This window comes from Rattus norvegicus, chromosome 19, assembly GCF_021556685.1.
Source record: "Rattus norvegicus strain SHRSP/BbbUtx chromosome 19, alternate assembly SHRSP_T2T, whole genome shotgun sequence".
Lineage (NCBI taxonomy): Eukaryota > Metazoa > Chordata > Mammalia > Rodentia > Muridae > Rattus > Rattus norvegicus.
The window spans coordinates 40,427,643-40,445,501 of NC_141552.1; the positions used below are offsets into that span (position 1 = coordinate 40,427,643).

General features: G+C 44.1%; 1 long non-coding RNA gene across 1 annotated transcript in view; it reads left to right on the forward strand.

Moving 5' to 3' along the window:
- Positions 1-6,271, forward strand: part of LOC134483337 (uncharacterized) — a 58,297-nt gene extending 52,026 nt beyond the window's left edge. Inside the window, exons 2-3 of the long non-coding RNA XR_015644066.1 lie at positions 4,318-4,481; positions 5,517-6,271. This is a non-coding gene — a long non-coding RNA (uncharacterized LOC134483337). The remainder of the gene's footprint in view (positions 1-4,317; positions 4,482-5,516) is intronic.
- Positions 6,272-17,859: the final 11,588 nt, after the last annotated feature.

Consider the following 17,859-nt stretch of genomic DNA (forward strand, 5'->3'; position numbering starts at 1 on the left):
TGTGCACACCACGCCGCATGCGTAGAGGTCGGAAGATGTCTTTCAGCAGTCGGAGCTTTCAATATCCCACGTAGGGCTGAGGGGTTTAACTTTGGTTGTTAGGCTTGGCCATCAGGTGCCTTTGCCTCATGAGTCGTCTCATCCATGCTTACCAAACAATCCCAGCCACAGTCTATTCTATGGGATCTCTTGGTTTTTTTCATTCTATTTTTACCAATGCCTTTAAAAGAGATCGAGAAAAATGGGCTTCTAAAAGTTCCAGAGTGGTGTGTGTCAGAATGATAGCCCAGTCATGTCTGTTGTACCAATCATCAGCTGCAAAAGATAGAAATTCTGACCCGTCTAGATTAAGCGGGAAGTTGGACTGCTGGTCTACTGCTTACCAGTCATGGGAGCAGAAAACGAAGGCAATAGGCAACAGACCAAATCATCTCAGCTGACTTACATGAATTAGACACCCTACTCTGTCAAACTTCCCAAATAATTTCAAATATACAAGTAATTATGAGGCATAAATAGACAATCAAGCATTCCATGTCTTTGCACCTTTGCATATATCTAGGGACATCAAGACCCAGATTGATACGGATTATATATACAATGCATTAAACTACATTACTTATGGAAAATAATAGACTCTGACTATAAAAACATCTCTATTTGTATGCGAAATGTTACCAGCTCTAAATAACATTCAGCACTTACTGCAATCTAAATGCCACATAAATGGTTATTATTTTGTATCATTTAGGGAAAGCAGTGAAAAGAAATAAGTGCTTTCTATGTTCAACAAGAACATGTTATTTCATAATATTTGGGTCAGAGGTTGACTGACTCTTAAGGAGGTGACACCTTTGAATATGGGGAACTGAGAGCAGCTGTGCTTTGGACCTTCTCAGAGAGTAAGCTTTCTGTTAAGAAGTTTGGAACAGTGAGAGCAATAGATCAGGGAGTTGATGTGTGCACAGATAACAGTGATACTTACTGAGTAGCCTGGTGGGATGGCAGCCATTCAGAAGCTAGAGGCAGCGATCTGTGGGTCAGGCAGCCTGGCTTGTTTAGATATTAGGACTTCACTGTACAAACAGTGTGGTCCTTTCAAAATAGAGAGGCAACATGAGCAGGCTGTGGTTTTGAAGATATGGTCTGGCTACAGCTAAAGGCTGGATATAGGCAGATTCATCAGTCAGCGACAACAGCAAATCAGAATATCCCAGGATGCCCCCAAGAGAATAGGGCAGAAACCAAGCTTATGGAGGAACTGCCCCAAGAGGGAACGAGTAGGTGCCTAAGAACAACTAACCTGTACCCACTGAACCACCAACCAGAGAGCATGCATGAGCTTGTCCTAGACCCTCTGCACATATGTAACAGTCTTGGCGCTTGGTCTTCATGTGGGACACCTAACAGCAGGAGCAGAGGCTGTCTCTTACTCTGTTGCCTTCCTTTGGATCCCTTTCCCCTAACTGGGCTACTTTGGTCTACCCTCATTAGGGGAAAATGGACTTGGTCCTATTGCAACTTGACATGCCAAGGCTGGTTGATCTCCACAGGAAGCCTCCCCTTTTCTGAAGAGAAAAGGGGGAGGAGTGAATGGGGGTAGGGTGGAGGAAGGACTGGGAGAACAGGAGGGAGGGCAAATTTCAATCAGGATGTAAATTAATTAACAATTATTAATGAAATAGTAATTAGTGGTTATATTTAATAATAAATAATTAATGATGATTCGAAGAAAGATACTGATATTTCAAGTGCTTATAATCTATTGGATAAAAGGATTTTTAGAGAATGTCTCTGCAGAAAGCTTATGAAAATCTACTCAGTTCTGATGCCTGCACTGGCTTCTTGTTGCTTTTTGATAAGACAAAAGTTCATATTTACATTTTCATGTCCAGTGTATATTATATTATTATTATTATTATTATTATTACTATATACTTACATGGCATGGATTACATGCAATCTTTACCCCTCCCTTTCTACATGTGTCATTTAAATTGATCAGCTTCCTCTGTAAGGGGAAGAGATCAGAAAGCAACCAAGGTGACTGGCAAGGCTCTAAGTAGCTCTTGGGATTCAGGCTCTGAACCTTGAACCTTGAATTTCTTCAATATGGTAACCAAGGTAAAATTCTCAGCCAATGGGAAAGTTCAACACCAAGGCAGTGAGATTGTTTTTAAACACTTTGGCACATTTATGCTTGCAGAGTTGGTCCTGGAATATCAATACATACTTTTAGGGTCAGAGATATGAAAATTCTCATCTTAGCGTGGCCGCAAGCTAAGACTATTCATTATTTTAAAGAATCTTTTCACATAAGCAAAACCCATAGGTATTTTAGAGTGTACGATTTTGGCAAGGTCGTCAGTGCTATTCCTATAAATGATTGCCTTGAGGTCTTTTCTGAACATGGTTAACCCATTTGCAATAAACATTCTAAACATAAAATGACCTCGCATCAAATAAATATCAACATGCCTTTTAAAGGTCACCTGACACACAACTAGAATAGCAACAGGAGACTGACGCGTGCATTTTCACCGAGAAGTGAAAACCACTACATTTATTTTGCAATACGAGTTTCAATTGTTAAGAAATCGTATCACTTTACTTTGAGTTTCTGTGGTTCCTGTTGTAGCCCAGGTAAAAGCACACAAGCTATTCACGTATGTTGCTCGTAAGATGTTTATATACCCCACTGCCCCCTATGAATAAATGGAAACCAAAGGACCTGAGACTGTAAAAAGGACTTTTTCCAAACTATCCTTTTCTATGTTGTAAAGGCAACAAAAAGAAAAAAAACTGGGCTGGGAAAAACAGAACTAGAGAGGAAAAATAGTTTGTGTTATTAGATCTACAGGTTTTGGACAAAAGATCCTAATCGTTTTCTAATTGTTCCACATCAAAGCGCAAATATGTCTCCAGGTTTGTATGGTAGGGTAGATGTTATGATCAGAAATATTTGACCTCAATATGACTCCTTGCAATGAGCATTTGCAAGTGAAGCTGTTTGGGCAAAAGGGTGTGCTGTGTGACACACTGACACAGTGACACACAGTGACACATCACAGCTTCCATGGCTAGATGATTTTTTTGGTTTTATTTTTTGTTTTCTTTTTGGGCGGAGGTTGCAAGGGCAGATGGCAGATATGATGGGATGGGAAGATGGATGGGACTGGGCTGCATAATGTGAAATTCACAAGGAATCAATAAAAAGTTAAAAAAAAAACCCAAAGATTACTTCCTGGGTGAAAATCCTCGGACAATCCATGTTATTCTCTCAGGTGATACATCTTATTCTGTTATAGAGCTAAACAACAACAAAATGGTCCATTCAAAGCGATTGGTCATGTCTTCACATCCTTCAGATGCTTCCCTTTTAGATCTAAAAGGGAAATCTTTAATCCTCCTTACAGTTTAGAAGAGGCTTTGGCTCAAATGGAGTTTTTAGAGGCGTACTACATTTCCAGTTTCGCTGGGTTTGTGATAGGTGTGTTGGAAGGGAGAACACAGTTAATAGGTTAGCATATGTGATTGGTTGGTGGGGAAGAAGTAGGCTTAGCATCTTCACTTTGAAATGAAACAGTTACGGGGCTACCCCTGAAAGATGTCCACTGTCCCCGACCTGCACGTGCAAATCTTGCAGGACTTGCTCTCTGCAGGTACTGAGTCTGTGTTGTTGTTTCTTTGTTTGCATTGGTAATTTCTTCCCTCTTTCCCTCTCCTCTACTTGAAGTGTTCCCAGGAACCAGGCTTAGCAATTAAGAGTGCCCACTCTTAAAAGGATCTGTGTTCAGTTCCTGGCACCCAAGGCACGTCACTCAAACCACCTGCTACTTCAGCACCAGGAGATCCCACTCTTCTTACCTCCTTGAGAACCTTCACCTACACCCATACACAGAGAATTAAAAATAAAACCTTGTTTTTAAAAGGTTTTTTTTAAAACAAAAGAACTGTCCACAAACCAATAGATTATTATTCGCAAGAGAAGATGATAGAGTTTTCAACTGAGAATGCCAGATGAGAAAGTATGATCAATAAATGAGATGGAAATAGATTTGGATTGCATTGATGGCCGGCTCCTCGGCCCGCACACTCATGTGCTGCTCTGTGATTTCTCTAATTTTGATGAACACGTTACATAATAAAAGAGACTCTGCGGATATAATTAAAAATGAATTATAATGAGGACGTGACCCTGGGTTATCTGGGTGGAATCCGTCTGGTTGTTCAGTTGGCTAAATACAGAGCCCTCTCTCTGGCTGGAGTCAGAGGAGAGACATGCTGACACTCGACCCCACTGGTCTGTTGCTGCAGGGGCCAAGTGGAAAGTAGAAGCAGGCGGTGGAGTGTGAGCAGATCTTGGCAGCAAAGAGCAGAGGTTGGGATGGTGCAGAAGGAGGGGTGCGTGCTGCAAACACGGGGCACAGAACCGCACCGACAACTTAAATGATCTTGAAGGCTTCTTCCTCATGGTTCCGGTGAGGAGTCTCGTCTTGCTGACACCTCTTGTTTTGTGTTATGCAAGCTAAAGCAGGAAGAGTAGGCTCATTCAGAAAGCTTACCCATGAAATGGTGTGTGCGTGTGTGTGTGTGTGTGTGTGTGTGTGTGTGTGTGTGCATGTCAGTGTGTGTGTGTGTGCATGTGTGTGTGCATGTCAGTGTGTGTGTGTGTGCATGTGTGTGTGCATGTCAGTGTGTGTGTGTGCATGTCAGTGTGTGTGTGAGTGTGTGTGTGTGTGCGCACGTGGGTGTGTGTACTGTTCCTGAGTGTACACGCACATATTCATGTTCATGACTATGCGTGGGTACCTTTCTCAGGGTACCTTATTGAACATGGAGTAGGCAGATTTCTAGACTGGTTGGTCAGCAAGCCCTAAGGATTCTTCTGTCTGCCTCCGTAGCAGTGGATTACAGATTCACTGCTATTCCTAGTTTTCCTTTACATGACTTCTGTGGGATTGAACTTGGGTCCTCATAATTATACTGGAAGCACTTTACTGCCTGGACCATCTCCTTGGTCCTGGGTTTTTAAAATGGTATTGTTTTATTTAGTGATTTTATAGCGATTTTCACGGTAGCCCCAAGGTAAATGGTGAGAATTACAACGTAATTCTGAGAGTCACAATGTGCTGCTACATTTTTACAATTAAAGTTTGATCTTCTAAGGGAAATTAAAACTTCTTTAGGCTTTTCTTTTCTTTCTGATTTACTTCTTTTAGTTGAAGGGTTTAGTTAGGCTAAGAGAAACCAGAACAGCTTTTTTAAGCAGGAAGGACTGAAAGATACTAGGTGCTTTAAGCACACATGCAAAAATATAACGTCCAAATTCGAAAGTCGAGGGAGTCATTGGGACTGGTGCTGTTGACTTTTTTTTTTTTTTAATCGCATGGATATTCGTGATTCTCAGAAGCATTTTTTGAGAGGCTTGTCAAACTCCATTTCTGATGTCTCCATTTCTGATGTGTGTGCTTGCTGGAGGAATAGAAATGGCTCGCCTCTATTCTTTGTTCCAGATCTCTCACTATTGCCTCTGCCTGGTGGGCTCTAACCCAGCATGGAAGAGAAGCACAAAGAACATGAAGTGACCCCAGATGCCTCGCTTCCCCTTTGTCGTATGCGTGCGTCTGCCATCAGCTATGCAGGGATAAAGAGGAGGGAAAGGCACCACCTGCTGCAGCACTCATTTGATCACTCAAGAGTCATACACCTGCAAAATGACATAGTAAGTTTGATGTCCGTATCCTCACTGTGTCTGGTGTATCTGGATATTCCTCCCTTGTGTCTTCTCAGACGGTGTTCTCTATCTGTAAGTAATAAATAGTCAGTGAATGTTAGAGGCTATGTGTCCAATTCTGTTGGGAGCGATGCCCTTAAAACCCTCCATTGTTGATGTTAATAGTATAGTTAGAGTTAAGTATGACGGGGTTCATGGAAAATCCCCAGCCAGCTGCAGAAGACTAGTACAAATCTAGTGGTTAGGATGAATAATGATATGATAAAATTGTGACCTTGCTGAGAAATACATCTGACGTCAAGATACCCAATGTGATGACCTGTAACCTTTCTGAGAAACCAACATCCTGCTGACTAATGATATTACAAACCTGTAACCTTTCTGAAAAACCAACATCCTGTTGACATCGGCTGACCACACAAGTACTGTGTCCTTGGCCTGCGTAAATGTTTCCCACTTTCCCCCTCTCTCTGTTACCCCTGTTATGGTATAAATTCAGCCTTGGGAAAAAATAAAATTGCTGCCTTGATCAGACTCTTGTCTTGGCGTCCTTCTTCGCGTCTCTTGTCCCCCATTCTCTTCCAGGTACCCTCTGCACCCTCGCTGACACAATTCTTTTATTTTATATAAGAAGAATGGGTACTCATTCCATGAAGGGTTCAGATCACATCACATCAACAGAGCTACTTAGCTACTGAACTAGGTTAAGGGTATTTGAAGTCTCTCTCTTCTCCCTAAGTACCAGCAAAGAGTTTGGGATTTGACCCTACTGATACAATGCCAAACTGGCCTGTTAGCATTTTTGGGAAAGCTTGGAGAAGACATAGACTTAGAGGTCAGTGACAGAGAAGTTTTATACTTGTGACACAGTATAGTGGAAGTTTCTGCATGGTTTTATCAGGCCCCTTTGATTCTCAAGTCCACAGAAATGGCGTTGAGGGACCAGGCAGCTACTCTGTAATGGTAGGATTGTATCATAGCCAAAGAACCCTGAATAATACATGTGTTGGTTTGTATATGCTTGGCCCAGGGAGTAGTACTTTTAGGAGGTATGGCCTTGTTGGAATAAGTGTGGCTTGGTTGGACTAACTGTGTTAATGTGGGTATAGGCTTTAGTACTCTTGTAGAAGTCAGTCTTCTACTCCAGCCATCAGATGAAGATGTAGAACTCACAGGTCCTTCTACATCATGCCTGCCTGGACACTGTCATGCTCTCACCATGATGATACTGAACTGAATCTCTGAACCTGTAAGCCAGCCCTAATTGAATGCTGTCCTTTAAGAGTTGTCTTGGTCATGGTGTCTATTCACAGCAGTAAAACCCTAACTAAGACAATACATTTGTATTACTATTTTTTCCAGCAAATGAAATACAGTGAGCATACTACCTGAGTTTTTATAGTTGCTTCCAACAAAAATGACACTAAAGAAATAGCATAGTTAAAACTTAGTATCCTTGGCCTATGGGCAAAAATATATGGTAGTGAGTCCATATTAAATTGCTTTCTTAGTATCAAACAGTGGAGTATTGAGAAATACATAAGCAACTCTTTACATTTATCATTAAATATTTAATATTTTTCTTGATGAAAAATAGTATGCACGCTATTTGCATATATTTTATGTAGCCACAGTTTGAATATTGCCATACTCCATGAATTTTCATTACCACATACCACTGCAGTATGTGAGTAGTACCAGTTTGTCAATGATTGTGCAGTCGATGGTTGGAGCTGGTCTGCAGTATTTTTCTATTACAGCGTTGTAGATGTGCATGCATACATTTCCTGTCATATGTGTGCAGAAGTTTCTCTAGCGCCTTCACTAGTTGGGAAATTGCTTGATTATGAATGAGGTTAAGTTCAACTCCTTGTGGTTCTTCACAAAATATTTTCTTTAATATGTGAATTGCCCTCTCAGATCCTTTGCCCATGTGTTTTCCTGTTAAGTCTTTAATTTTTTTTGAGACAGGGTTTCTGTGTGTCCTAGAACTCTCTCTGTAGACCAGGATGGCCTTGAACATCAGAGATCCTCCTGCCTTTGCCCCCTCTCCTGCTCCAACAGTAGAATTAAAGGCTTGAGCAGCCACACCTGGTTTTTACTAATTTTTTTAAAAAAATGTGTTAAAAGTTTATGGGGGGGTTGGGGATTTAGCTCAGTGGTAGAGCGCTTGCCTAGGAAGCGCAAGGCCCTGGGTTCGGTCCCCAGCTCCGAAAAAAAGAACCAAAAAAAAAAAGTTTATGGTTTTGTTACTGATTCAGTTAAAAATCCAGTCTCTTGGTAGTAGAAAGTGACAGAGTCAATCTCTACCTGCCTCTTTTTCTTCCTTTTAATGGACATTTAATGAAGCATTTCCTTCAAAGTGACCAGTCAAGAGTGCCTTCTATCCTGGTTCTTCCTATCCACTAAGGGGAAGTCCAACCCAGAGCAGTAAGGAAAAGAAAGGAGGTAAAAAATGCAGATATAGACACGGACAAAGAAAACGGTCATTCCCACAGGTGATCAATCTATGTAGCAAAGCCCAAAGCATTTACAGAAGGATTAGCAGGGGTAGTAATGCCATTTTAAAGGCTGCATGGGGGTCTAGGATCACACAGGGTATGAATAAAGAGTTTTCCCACAAGAATATAATGAAGTATACTCTTTTCACGTCCCTGATGTGATCAATCATGTTGGAGGCTCTGTGGATTTCTTCTGTGTTAGGTTTCTCAATCTTTTACTGTGACCTCCCACTTGGCTGAGTTCTATCTGTGGAGGATCTTGGTCCTCAGGAAACAATTCTTTCCTCTCCTGTGCATTCTTTTCCTTCTAGAGCCACAGAGCCCATGGGCACACAACTGCCGGAGCTGCCTTCAGGTTGGTTACACGTGGGTGCCCAGCCCTCTGGAGCACCTTCCAGCAGTGCTTGTGGGAGGCAGCGTGATTTCCTCACAGATGTTGGCTTTAGAGCTTACATTTTTTACCTAGCAGTTCACATGGGGCTTGCGCTCCAGTTTTGCTGTTGCCGTTTCCTTTCGTTTTCAGGGAGAAGTCAGTGAGTGGTGGTAGGTTTTCCATACGCATGTAAGAGTTAGCTTTCTCCAGGCCAGCTAGTATAGGTTTTTAATCCCAGCCACTTGGGAAGCAGAGGCAGAACGATCACAAGTGCAAAGTGTGCTTGTGCTATGGAGAAACAAAAGAGAAACAAATGGTTGACTATATTACTCAGAGTGCTTGCCTGGTGTGCACAAGGCCTTAGCGCCAATCTTCAACCCATCATTCCGTCAATCAGTCAATCAACCAACCTGATATGTCATTCAGGATTAGATTGCTTTGTACTCGAAGAGAACACTGCTTTCCATTTGAACTTGCATCGTTTTAGAACACACACACACACACACACACACACACACACACACATACATATATATATATACATATATATATTTCAATTTCCAATCTTTAGTATATCAAAAATTAAGACCTACCCAAGACTGATGGCCTCCTACTAGATATGCATTCCCCCTTAATAAGAGATCCCCCCTTCTTTTGGGAGCTGCAAAGTGACCAAGTAAGTTACTGTGTAAGGCAGTTTTTCCAGCATCAAGATCTGCTCAGTGACTGGATTCTAGAGCTCTTTGTTGATTTTCAGGAAGGCATGCTGACAGTGGTCAATTCTGTCATGTGAATATGGCCTCTTTTCTCCCTCTAAAACATTGATTGGTGAGGACTGCCTCTGCAAGCATGTCTGACAGTAAAGGTCAGAGCGACCGTCTTGGTGCTGGACTTCTTGAGCTATGAGGGAAATGCTGGGGACTGGTTCTAACGCTTTGTCTTAGTTTGGCTCCCAAAATCTATGCTTCCAGACCTGAGGGTCCCTCCCCCACCCCCATGTCCTTTAGACATGACTGGGAAGAGAAAGATAAAACTTAAGGGCCCATTGGCATGGAAGAATCCTGGAAAATGGTCCTAGAGGCCACTCCCCCGATTGGTCTGGGGTAGCAGAGATGAAATGTTGATTTATCAAGTTAACTCAGAAAAGTTGGAGGGGAGAGTGTATGCTAGCTGCAGGGAGGATTAGAAATGCCCAGCCATTGAGATAGTCAAGGCATATCAAAATTAGCTGGTGTGTGTGTGTGTGTGTGTGTGTGTGTGTGTGTGTGTATGTGTATGTGTGTGATGTGAGTGTGTATATGTTTATGTGAGAGTGTGTGTGTATACGTGTGTGTATGTGTATGTATGTTTATGTGAGTGTGTGTATGTGTATGTATGTTTATGTGAGTGTGTGTATGTGTATGTATGTTTATGTGAGTGTGTGTATGTGTATGTATGTTTATGTGAGTGTGTGTGTCTTTATTTCTGGATGTCCCACCAAGATCCAGAGACTAGACCTCAAGAAAATGGGAATCTGAGTCCCTTGGATCCTGGAAGAACAGGATGGTCAGGGGACTCGGAAAGGGTGCATAATCTGAGATGTTCCAGGTCCCTAAGGCTCCCTTTGACTAATCTCTGCCTAATGCTTCAGAAAGGGCTGATGTCTCCACCCCAAAAGGAAAATAATTAGAGCCACCTGGTCTGTCACCTCTGGAGATAAGGCTCGTTAAGTTGCCTTCTGTTGGAACACATAGGAGAGGCACCTCGCTGCTCACCCAGTGTCTGGGATCCATGTGAGACGTCACTGGGTCCTCCTCTCTATACAGCTGTATGAATGTGGTGGCCAACACGGTTGTCTTCACTGCATCTGTATGTGTGTGTGCACGTGTGTGCACGAGTGCGCGTGTGTGTGTGTAAGTGTGAGTGTGTGAGAATATGTGTGAATGTATATGTGTGTGAGTGTGTATGTGTGTATATGTATGCATGTTCATGTGTGTGTGTTCATGTGTGTGTTCGTGTGTGTGTTCATGTGTGTGTATGTGTGAATGTGTGAGAGTATGTGTAAATGTGTTTGTGTGTATGTGAGTGTGTATGTGTGTATATGTGTGGGTGAGTGGTATGTTTGTGTGTGTGTGTGTGTGTGAGTGTGTGTGAGAGTATGTGTGAGTGTGTGTGAGAGTATGTGTGTGTGTGAGTGTGTGAGAGTATCTGTGAGTGTGTGTGTATGTGTGTGTATGTGAATGTATGTATATGTGTGCATGGGCATGTTCATGTATGTGTGTTTGTGTGTGTGTGTGTTTGTGTGTGTGTGTCTTTCTATGTGTTTCTGTCAGTTCTATACTGACTAATGACTTTCTCTGGTGTAAGAACTCCTTGGATTATGGCCTGTGCCCAATTCCATTGTGGATGGAATCCTTTTGGCTCTGCCAGGTCACCCAAGCTGCCCCACTCCCACTCCTCCAAACCCTCTCCACCTGCCCCGCTGTAGGAGCAGGAGCACTTGCTTGTTTTATTGCTGGACTCCAGCTCACAGTCAGGGCTGGTCTCACTCAGGCCCCCCTGCCTTGTAAGCAGAATACATACAGGGAGGGGGACATAGTCTCCCCAGGTGAGCATTTCCTCCACCCTCCACGCTGTGCCTACTCTAATTAGCCTTAGGAGAGGGCATAATTTCCACTGGACTGAGCGAGAAGGAAAAGAAAAGTTCTACTCCTTCCTCTTTCATAATTGATGTGTCTTTTTCATCCAGTGGTTGGCGAAAACCACCATTCTTTGAATAAATAAGTAAACAGACAAAATTGCCTAGGGCTGGGCAGAGGATTGGGGCCAGATAATGCAGCCTGAACAAAACACATTTCCCCTCCTGCCAACGCTGACCAAAGGAGGTTTTCAGCCATTTTCCTCGGTACGAGAGAGAGAGAGAGAGAGAGAGAGAGAGAGAGAGAGAGAGAGAGAGAGAGAGAGAGAGAGAGAGATATTAAAGACAGCCACTAGAAAGATTCTTCTGTCACCTACTAAGCCCCAGATATTAGAAAAAGAGATATAAAAGTTAAAAAAAAGTAAAGGTATAAGTGGATCCCAGTTGCTGAGTATCTGTGTGTCTAATTGCTTCTCATCATCAGAGAAGAGGACAGTGGCTTTCAGTTTATGCAGAAGGTCTCATCCCAATCAGTTCTCTATTGCATAGAAAGCCCAGTTTGTAGACAGTTACTTACCTTGGCTACTATCTGAGGGTGGGGGCATGGGTTAAAAACAGCTCTTACTTCCACTCTGGCCCTGAAATTTTCAGACAAAAGAAATTTTAACTCAAACTTTGGGGCCGTGGAAACAAATGCTCTGTGATGACTGTATCCTGTAGCCACAGGATGGCCCACCTAAGAACTATAGCGACCAGAGCTAATGTAATACTGTTGGCAATCAGGCACATCCATGGACAGCTAGAAGTGATGTTAGGACAATCAGGCATCTTCACAGCCAGCTCTCGAGGGACCAAGCAGCTAGGCACATCATCTCTAGCAGCCCAAGAGGCGGTGTCATCACTCCTGTGTCTGTCCCTTTTCATCGTGTCCCCTGTCGCATGTCTCTTTCTGCAAGCCTCATTCTCCCCGTCCCCTCCTTTCTTCTCTCCTCCCTCTCCTAGAGGCTGCCTCTATTTCCCCTCCCAATAAACTTCCGTGAGACCTGCTGCATGACGTGCTCGCTGAGTGTTTCTAACAAATGCAGTAAAGCAAACAAACTAACTTTGGGTCAAAATCTTATATTCACAACACAACACGACACGGTTGGAGGCCCTCCTATGAGGAGCACCAGAATGCTGCTCTCTGATGACTGAGCTAGTACCAGGCTCTACTCCTGGCCCATGCTTGACTTAGGTTTGAGAAACCCACCGCTATCCATCCTACTACCCTCTTTCCCGGTGACCACACACTGGTGCTCATTCACGATTGTCCCAAGATGAAAAATGAGATCAGGTGGGAGCTGCAGTAGTTACTTCTACTGAATCAATTTGGACCCAAGGCAGGTAGAAAACAGAACTGGTTGGTCTGATCCAGGCTCTCGAATGGGGAAAAGGAAAGTCCAGCACCATATACATAGACTGCCAGTTGGTACTTTTTTACTATGAGACATGTCTTGGTATGATCTATAAGGGCTCCTCACTGCTGGGAAAAAAAGGATATTAAAAAATCTTGGCCTTCTTAGAGGCCTTTTGGCTTCCCCTACAAATTGCTGTCCTTTACTGCTGGGCTACTGACTTGGCTGCCTGATAATGGCCCAATACTAGCAGAGCCTGTTAATATTCTAATGACATACCCCTCCGTGTTGCATGGGACTCCATGCATACACCCAAAAGATGCTCCAACATATAACAAGGACACATGCTCCACTCTGTTCATAGCAGCCTTATTTATTATAGCGAGAAGCTGGAAACAACCAGATATCCTTCCACAGAGGAATGACAACAGAAAATGCAGTACGTTTACACTGTGGAGTACTACTCAGCTATTAAAAACAATGACTTCATGAAATTCTTAGGCAAATGGATAGAACTAGAAAATATCCTGAGTGGGGTAATTCAATCACAAAAGAACACACATGGTAAGGACTCACTGATAAGTGGATATTAGCCCCAAAGCTTGGAATATCCAAGATATAGTTCACAGACCACACGAAGCTCAAGAAGAAGGAAGACCAAAGTGTGGATGCTTCAGTCCTTCTTAGAAGGGGGAACAAAACTACTCGCAGGAGGAAATATAGAGACAATGCGTGGATCAGAGACTGAAGGAAAGGCCATCCAGAGACTGCCCCCCCCCACATCCCCAGAATCCATCACATATATATATACAGACACCAAAACTAGACAGTATTGTGGATGCCAAGAAGTGCACATTGTCAGGAGCTTGATATAGCTGTCTCATGAGAGGCTCTGCCAGAGCGTGACAAACACAGAGGCACATGCTTGGATGCTCACAGCCAACCATTGAACTGAGTACAGTCCCTGTATGATGATGTCATAATGCAGCAAGGAGGGTCCAAGATAAGGTGAAACCTATCATTGGGTGAGAAGGAAGGAGGGAGGAGCCAAGGGAGGAAGATGGACTAGGTCAATTTTATCTTGTCTAGGTGGGTGGTCTCTATCTTTATTGGCAGTGAATTTATTTTGGGGATATGTTGCGGATTGAGAATTTAACATATAAATCTGATTGTTGGGTTACAGTTTGTTGAGTCTGTTAGCTGGGACCAGAGAGTTCCTGGCTGGCCAGCGCTGGTCAGGGAAACTAGCAATGGGAGCAGAGAGACCGCTGGGGCTGGAAGATAGTTAGGTTAACGTGGCGTGGTGCCACACTGAAACCAGCCTCTGCTGAGATAAATTAAGGTTAGTTCTATATGGCCCTACGGTGGGTGCCAGAACTAAGACCAGGGAGCAACTGCCTGGGTCCGAGAGTACCAGGGGCCCAGCATGGAGTGGTGACGCTTGGGAACCCATCATGCCATTACCACAACAGGTCCCCAATGGAAGAGTTAGGGGAAGGACTGAAGGAGTTGAAGGGGTTTGTAAACCTATAGGAAGAACAACATCAACCAACCAGACCCCTCAGAACTCCCAGAGACTAAACCACCATCCCAAGAGTACATAGGGATGGACCTATGGCTCCATCCAGCAGAGGATGGCCTTGTCGGGGGGCATCAATGGGAGGAGAGGCCCTTGGTCCTGTCAAGGCTTGATCCTCCAGTACAGGGAAATGTCAGAGCAGGGTGATGGGAGGGAGTGAGTGGGTGGGTGAGGGAGCACCCTTATAGAAATGGGGGAGGGAGGAAGGTTATGGGATAGCGGATTTCTGGAGGGGATAACTTTGAAATGTAAATAAAAAGAATATCCAATAAAAGAAAAAAATCCATTTATTGTATAAAAAAAGATGAAACCCATAGATAGTTCAAACTCACAGGCTGATAGAAGACACCAGAGGAAAAGATCATTCTCTCAGAAACAACTGGCAGGACTCTGGTACTCAGCTGAGTCCACAAAACTCTTAGCTGCTCAGACCAAGGTGCGTTACACATTGAATGGACAGTTTAGTATGGGGTGTCTCAGCCAGATGCCAGGTTTGTGCTCAAGTAAATCCAAAACAGAGAGCCCTTACCCAGGAAGGGGTACAAATGAGAGACCAACATCCCCACACACTTTGAGGAAAACTGACTTCACCAAGATTTGGCTGCTGGGAGAGGATGAAAATACTTGCTAGTTTTTGAAGACAGCTTTCCCGGGTGGGTAGAAGTGTTCTTTGCCTGGACTAAAACAGCTCAAACAGTAGCTAAAAAGCTCCTCTGGGAACTGGTCCCTGATTTGTCCTTCCCCTAACAATGGCTTCTGACAATGGTGTGGCTTTCATTGCCAAACCTCTCAATTAACAGCTAAGGCTTTAGACACAGATTGAAAACTTCATTGTGAATATAGATTTCAGAGTTCTGGCCAGGTTAAAAAAGAAAATAAACAGGACATTAAAAGAAACATTAACAAAACCCAGAGTCTGCCAAGGATGGATAGTCCTCCTTCTCTTGCTTTGCTTGGATTGTTGTATCCCCTGTAGGGAGGGATTTACCACCACCACCACCACCACCACCACCACCACCACCACCACCACCACCCCTATGAGATTATGTGTGGAAGACCTCCCTCACTGCTTCCAGGGCTCAGAGACTAACAGTTGGCAGCACCTTCTAACCATGCCTTTCTCAAGTCAGTGCAAACCCTCCAGGCCTCCATAAAGCCCAGTCACTGGACTATCCAAGAGACCCCTCCGATCTCTGAGTCCACCACCCGTTTCCCCTTGTTCCAGTGCAGTGACACTGTCCGGGTCAAATGGTAAAAGGCATGCTGGAACTAACCATACGATGATGCTCTCTACTCCCACGGGGTGAATGTAGTTGGCATTCTGCCTTGGATCGGCCACATACAGCTCAAGAGAGTGGAAGCCGTAGACTCCAAATGGATCCATTCACCCAGCCCCAGGCCCTTCTGCTACCGGCACCTCTGCCGCCTCCTGAGACTTGAGTTTGGTATGAATACAGAGTTATGGTCCAGCCCTCAAGGCCCTTAGGCCTGGACCTGGGAACTAAGGAGGACAGATATAGGGAAGGTATTAACTAATGTGAGTACAGAAGATTGGAAACCCACATTCCACCTTGGCTGGTGGGAGCCATTTTGCTGCTTCACTATAGCAGAAACAGAGAGAGAGAGAGAGAGAGAGAGAGAGAGAGAGAGAGAGAGAGAGAGAGAGACAGAGAGACAGAGAGAGACAGATAGACAGACACACAGAGAGAGACACAGAGAGAGACAGATAGACAGACAGACAGACAGACACACACACAGAGAGGGAGAGAGAGAGGGAGAGAGACACAGAGAGAGAGACAGACAGACACACACACAGAGACAGAGACAGACAGATAGACAGAGATACACACAGAGAAGGAGAGAGAGACAGAGACAGACAGATAGACAGAGACACACACAGAGAAAGAGAGAGATAGACAGACAGACAGACACACACAGAGACAGAGACAGACAGATAGACAGAGACACACACACAGAGACAGAGACAGACAGATAGACAGAGACACACACACAGAGACAGAGACAGACAGATAGACAGAGACACACAGAGAAAAAGAGAGAGAGACAGATAGACAGACAGACACAGAGAGAGACAGAGACAGACAGATAGACAGAGACACACACACAGAGACAGAGACAGACAGATAGACAGAGACACACAGAGAAAAAGAGAGAGAGACAGATAGACAGACAGACACAGAGAGAGACAGAGACAGACAGATAGACAGAGACACACACACAGAGACAGAGACAGACAGATAGACAGAGACACACACACAGAGACAGAGACAGACAGATAGACAGAGACACACACACACACAGAGAGAGAGAATGAGACAGACAGACAGAGACACACACAGAGAAAGAGAGAGAGACAGAGACAGACAGACACACACACGCACAGAGGAAGAGAGAGAGAGAGAGAGAGAGAGAGAGAGAGAGAGAGAGGGAGAGACTGCCAGACAGAGTCAAGGCAGGTGGGAGGATAAGAGGAGGTGCACCTGGGACTCCATTGACCTTGGTGGAAAGAACAGAGGCTTTTGGAAAGGGGAGAAATGTCTTCTGTAAATTTTAGCTTGTGGCTTTGTTTCCCAAGGTATTGTAAAGCGTATTGAAAGAGCTGCCCCCGATTCGGGGAGCCTCTCTCTCCAGTCTCGGGATGGCAGCGTGCCCCAGGAAACTCGAGAAGCTGATCTTGATGTAACAGCAAGAGGTAGTTTTATTAACGAGATCTCGGGCTGACACCGAGGTCTCGGGCCGACACACATCTCACGCAGGAGATAGAGGAGCCAACCACGAGCCTCTAAAGGGAGGGACTTATATAGGGAAAACCAGGGGATTTCTCGAGGTTACACATGATTGGCTGATTCAAATGGTGCACAGTTACTTTTGGCACGGAATTACATCAGCAAAGCATACGTGCAACCTAGTCTCAGCAATGTGTGTAGGGTGACTCATCTCACTCAGCAGGGGGATGACCCATCCTCAGGGAGTGAGGGAAGGGGAGGGGGCGGCTCCTGCCGGTGAGCCCTATCTCAAATTCTCTCAGGCACGTCCTGACCTTGTTTGTGACTAACTTTTTGAAATTTAACTCTTCATTATCAAGCCTAAGAAAAATCAAACTCGAGGCTGCGGTGGCACTGACTGGACGGCCTCCCGATGTCTAGCCTTTGGTTCTGAGTTTTCCTTTCCATCTTTTCTATAGTCATCCTCATTGCCCACTCGACTTAGGACCAGCTGACACTTGACCTTTACTTGATGATGCCCTACTTTAAATATCTGAAAAAAAATATATCTTTTGAGATAGTAATACAAAGTTTACGATTCTTTATATGCCCTATGGTTGGCCTCCTGATTGCCAGCAACAAGGGACTTTCCATTACAAAAACTGGGGTTGTAAAACCGAGGCTTCTTTAAAAAAATTTCCTTCAAAAGGTTCTGTCCTTTGGGAAACAAGACAAACCGGGGTCATTAGTCTCTATGCAACAAGAAGGGAAGCTGAGCATAGAGTTAGTCATTCCCCAAAACCAGCCAGGATTTCTGACTGTGCTTAGACACCTGGCCCCTGTACTACATTGGGATAGGAAACTAACAGACTGACTCCCATCAACTGACAAAACTCACCATGTCAGGGGGGAAGTCCAAATTACTATCAGAG